Here is a 6,010-nt window from a genome sequence, read left to right as displayed (position 1 = left end):
CCCTCTCAACAAGCTGAAACGGCACATGAAAAAGGATTTGAGCAACAACAGGGCTGTAAAATGCGCTGAGCCAAAATACCTACAAAGGATAAAAAAAAAAAACTCTGTTGAGATATCATGACTTAGCAGAAGCATAATTATGGTATATTAGTTCAATGTGCCAAGTATGTAAAGCATGGACTGTAATAGGTAAAGCCATTACCAGAATAGAAGGTGCAAAAATGAGCAAAATATCCAGAATATCAAAATGTTTTTCATAACCACAGATAATGTATGCAGAAAAACATATGCCATATACGACCCCATTATGGGACTCGGTGAACAAATTGTGGTTGCCGCCCCGTCACTGGCGCCACAGCACATCATAACTCCAGAGTAGGGAATATCTCCGTAACAAATCATATCATATCAGATGGTCATATCAGATCATATCATATCATATGTGTACATAGCACATCATAACTCCACAATTCAAACTCATCACGTCGGGGCATGACGAATGATGAAGAGAAGTACGCACAATAATAAAACCTGACCCGGGCTCGGTGAAGGAAGCATTGAGGCATCCACGAGTGGAGTAGTGAGAAACTAAATGCACTTTAAATCATTTTTGAGACTCGATGGAGTTAACAAAATGAGCTATTATTCAAAAATCAAGACAAGAGTCGTATCAAGTACCTTTTGAATATCACTATGAGTTATATACAAATGGAACTTTTGAAATCATATACACGTATCTAGGCACGATAAAATATCCTTTGAAAAATCAAGAAGTTGTCCATCCTAGCGGCTCTACGAATAGGAACTTCCTTGGAATCATATAAAAGTCATATACTTGTTTCATAAAAACCATGACAAAAAGGAAGATTAGCTTTATATGCTTATGTGAAAACATGTCAAGAGAAAGAACGGTTAGCTTTACATACTTATGCCAAAGACATGCCAAAAGAAGGAACAGTTAGCTTTACATACATCTTACGGATTACTCCTAATACGTTCACCTCGTCGTCTCTTGAACCTATTTAACATGAAAGTAATACTATGGTTAATGACCTTTCACTTTCCAATTCCAACTCTACAACCAAGTCTCCATAGAGGTCATTTCCTTATCCAGTTTCCTCGACTAGTTCATTACTAGTTCCTAAGTTACCGAAAATCGGGCAACATCTCCCCTATAACTTCAACATCCCCGAGATTTTAACTCAGACACCATGTCAACAACCATATCAACAACAACAACAAACAGCAGCATATATACAAGTAAATCACTTCAACATTACTCAATACAACTCCAAACCACTAGCTCAAAACTATGATATCAAAATAGAGTTTTTAACCTTTATTTCGTAAAATCTTTAACCATACCAAATGGGGGGGGGGAGGGGTCATGTGGCTGCAACCAACAGTACCCACACCCTTTTTAGAACACTTTCCATCCCTGCAACACACCACCAAACCAGCTGCAAATGCAGCACCACAATCACAACACACTACTCGACTTCGATTTAGCTATAACGACTTCAATTTAGTTTGTTTCTAATGTCAAGCGTCCTTATAAAAATTTTCCACTTCCAACCTCATTAAATACATGTAATATTCCTCATAACATCATCATAAAATCCAGTTCAAAAGGGAAAACTTTACCTTACCCGAAACTTGCCAAAACTTGCTGGAACTCGCCTCAGAATTTCCTTTAGCGTAGCTGAAACTTCGAGGCTATTTTTTAACATTTTTGGGCTGCTAAAATCCATAAATTTACATTACCAATACCTTCATAACATCATGGTATACCCTAGATAATTAATTCACGGAACGAAATCGGAGAACTTACCTTTTTCCTCTCCAAATCTGTGGCCTTCTCTCTACCTCTAGTTTCTTCTATTCCTTTCTCTCTTATTCTTGAGTTTTCTAGAAATATATGGAACTTTGATAAGTATTAAGACACATATATATAGGCCACCTAAGGGGGTGAAACGAGTCAATCCCTAAGTGGTGACACATGTAAAGCCCTCATTGGGCCAATGCATCACCTCCTCCAATCTGGGGTTGCCATGTGGCATGTGGGGGCCCACCCCTTTCTCCAGCTACTGCCATGTGACACTCTCTCATGCTTCCACGTGGAACTCTCTCATGCTGCCATGTGGCACTCTCTCATGCTGCCACGTGTGACCTTCTTTTCCCCCTCGTGGATTCGTAATCTCGTCTTCTTTTATGAATCTATGTAATTCTTGCTACGTAAGCTTGGTAAGTACTAAAGTAGCTTAAGTATGTAAAATTTCTAAGTTGGTAGCTTACGTATGTAACACATCCAAAGTAATAGCTTACACAAGTAAGTCGGTTCCTACGACTCACTACTTGGCCTCCAATTCCTTCCGGATTCCTATAACTTTATTTCCAATCTTCTCTGCCATGGGGTATCACATTCTCCTTTCCTTAAAGTTGTTGATAGAGTTATAGCCTATTCGGCTCATATGGTAACTTCTAAGAAGCTTTCAAGAACTTAGGAATCTTTCAAGAAACTTAAGAAGCTTAAGAATTTAAAAAACTCAAGAACCTCTCAAGGTACCAAAGTTTTTCGAAGTGCAAAAGTACGGAGTATAACAGTATAGTACTATATCATACTTGATAAATTTACAGAAATGCCCTTAATAAAGAGTAAATTAGAATTATTTAAAATTAAGTAGGATATAATTGGGAAAAAACAAATAAACAATGGGATACCACCAAATTGGTGGTTTCAAAAAGTGAGTGTTTTCATTGTTACAAAACTATGAAATCAAACCATACCATACCATACTATGTAATTAAATAAACAATCAAAACAAACGTGGTTCTCTTACTAATCATACCATACCATACCACAAAAAACCACCATCCAAACAAGCTGTTAGTGATTCATAGGAATCCATAGCTTCAGTGAATATTGGCCTTATCACCATCTTTAAGCATTATTGTGTGAGAATTTTACTTATCATACCATAGTAACTATCTTTGATCAAAATTGATCATCATCATAACTTCATCATTAAATTATAATCTCAACTTTATTCATGAAACTTACTTTAAACATCATTGAACTCATAATCAATTCATAAAAATTATCTTTAACTTCATAATCATCATTGAAAAATAGCTTTATGCATGGAAATTCATAATTCAACTTAAAATCATGTGATTCATGTAGAAACATGCTTAGAATAGTCATGGATAACAATTCAAAACGAAATGAGATACCCCAATGAAATTCATCAAAATGAGGGTTCAAAAACAATTTGAAATCGAAGAATACCTTTGAGGAAATCTTGGGACTGCAAGGGTGAAAGGGACACATGAATCAATCCCCACATACCTTGATTGAATTCACTTAAAATTTGAGAAGAAACCTTGAAGAAATCTTAAACCCTGGCTTGAAACTTAGAGAGAAACCTAGAAAGAATTGAGTTCTTGCCTTAGAAGAATGATTTATAATGAGGGAAATTTCAAAGGATTGGGTAGATATAGGCTTGAACTTAGCCATATTTGTGTCTAGGTTTATTGAACTGAACTTGGGAAATGACATAACTACCCTTCATTAAATCCAAAATTTAACCCTACGAGTTGGTTCTAACAATTCGTCAAGACAACTCATCCTGTAGGCTTTGGAAAAGACCTGAAAATTAGGTCTCTGAAGTTTTCTTACGAGTCGTGTCTACGACTCATCTTTTTGACTATGGGTCATCGCTTGGACTCGTCCTGCAGGTTTCACAAATTGCAAACTTTAAGGGTCTCTGAACCTAACCTACGAGTCGTGTCTATGACTCATCTAAAGAGCTATGAGTCGTAAACATGACTCTTCCTACAGGTCTAAAATCATGCAATGTAAAAGTCTCTGAAGTTGTGTTACAACTTACTTTGACGAATCGTAGACACTCCTACGACTCGTCTTGTTGAGTCGTAGGGTGTCATATGAGGTTTTGTCCTAGATAGAATCTTGAGACTAAATCATTCTTATGAGTCGTAGAAAGCTCTACGAGTCGTAGAGTGACTGGTAAACATGAGGCCAGTCCATAATTATGAAGATTTCCATTGGGTTCTAACTCTCTGACTTCAGAGGTCTTACAATATCTCTCCTTTGGGAACATTCATCCTCGAATGAGATTAGATTATCATAGGAAAGACGTGGAAAGAGGACTAGCAACACAACATGAGTATAATGACACCTTAAATATGTAGAACATGAAAATTTCAAATTTAACATAAATCATGACTTTAAAATCAACTTTCACGAACATGCATGCATATGAATGACATAGGAGGAACTGAATATGTAAGAGTTCAATTAAATTGAATAGGAACAACTTCTACTTTTGTCTTGAGTAGAGGGAAAGAGGTACGGGTTTCATTTCATCATATCCGCCTCCACTTCCCAAGTAGCACTTTCTACTTGTTGATTCCTCCATAATACTTTGACGAACATAATTTCTTTGTTTCTTAAACTTTTCACTTACCGGTTTAAGATTTCCATCAGAATGTCCTCATAAATCAAATTCTTCTCAACACTCATATTTTCCAATGGCACATTTAAGTTCGGATCACCCAAAAACTTTCTCAATATGGATACATGAAACACCAGGTGAACCTTGGTCAACTTAAATGAAAAATCTAACTCATAAGCCACCTTGCCAATACGCCTCAATATCTTATAAGGTCCAACATATCTTGGACTCAAATTCCCTTTCTTACCAAAATGCATCACACCCTTTATGGGTGAAACCTTTAAACTTTTAACGACTTTGAGCCGTCTTCAACCTCTCCCTTATGAGTCTCACCTTTTTGATGGAATCTATTACCAAATATGGACCGACCAAGGCCATCTCACCTACTTCAAACCATCCCACTGGCGACCTACATCTTCTCCCATACAAAGCTTCAAAAGAAGCTATTATGATGCTAGAGTGACAACTATTATTGTAGGAAAACTCAATCAATGGCAAATGTTCATCGTAATCCCTTTAAAATCAATAACACAACCTCTCAACATATCCTATAAAGTTTGGATCGTTCTTTCAGCTTGACCATCAGTTTGAGGATGGAAAGCAGCACTGAACTTAATCTTTGTACCAACACCCTTTTGAAACGAATTCCAAAAGTGTGAAATGAATTGAGTACCTCGATCCGATATAATGGACAAAGGATCACCATGAATTCTTACCAACTCACGAACGTATAACTTAGCAAGTCTCTGGCACTATAAGAAGTCTTAACCGGTAGAAAATGAGCCGACTTAGTCATCTAGTCTACGACAACCCAAATGGAATTATGTTGTTTCTTACTACAAGGAAAACCCATTACAAAGTCCATATTCACATCTTCCCACTTCCAAGTAGGAATTTCAATATCTTGGGCTAAACCTCCAAGTCTTTGATGCTCAACTTTAACTTGTTTGCAATTTACAAATTTAGCCACGAACTCTGCAATATCTTTCTTCATGCCATTCCACCAATACACTTCCCTTAAATCACGATACATCTTGTTGGAAATTGAATGAATTGAATATAGAGAACTATGGGTTTCATTCTATATCAACTCTCTTAACCCATCAACGTTAGGCACACACAAATGAACTAGGTAGCGAAGTACACCATCTCCCCCTTGGGAGAAAGCCTTAATGGATTTTTCGGAAACCGACTTCTTCAATTCAACTAACATTGGATTGTTGTCTTGCTTAGGTTTGATATCCGCTACAAGAGATGATTCCAAACCATTATGCACAATAAGACCTCCATTACTAGAATCAACCAAAAATACCCCTAAACGTGCCAATATATGAACATCTTTGATCAGTTCTTTCTTACTTTTTCAACATGTGCAACACTATTCATAGACAATCTACTTAGTACATTGGCGACCATATTAGCCTTACCCAGATGATACAATACACTTATATCGTAATCCTTCAATAATTCAAGCTATTTTATTTGCCAAAGGTTCAAGTCCTTCTGCTTGAACACATATTGTAAAATCTTATGGT

The sequence above is a fragment of the Solanum dulcamara genome, chromosome 5 (assembly GCF_947179165.1).
Source record: "Solanum dulcamara chromosome 5, daSolDulc1.2, whole genome shotgun sequence".
In the NCBI taxonomy this organism is placed as follows: Eukaryota; Viridiplantae; Streptophyta; class Magnoliopsida; order Solanales; family Solanaceae; genus Solanum; species Solanum dulcamara.
The sequence above is the reverse complement of the archived record's forward strand: the minus strand, read 5'-3'. Positions refer to the sequence as shown.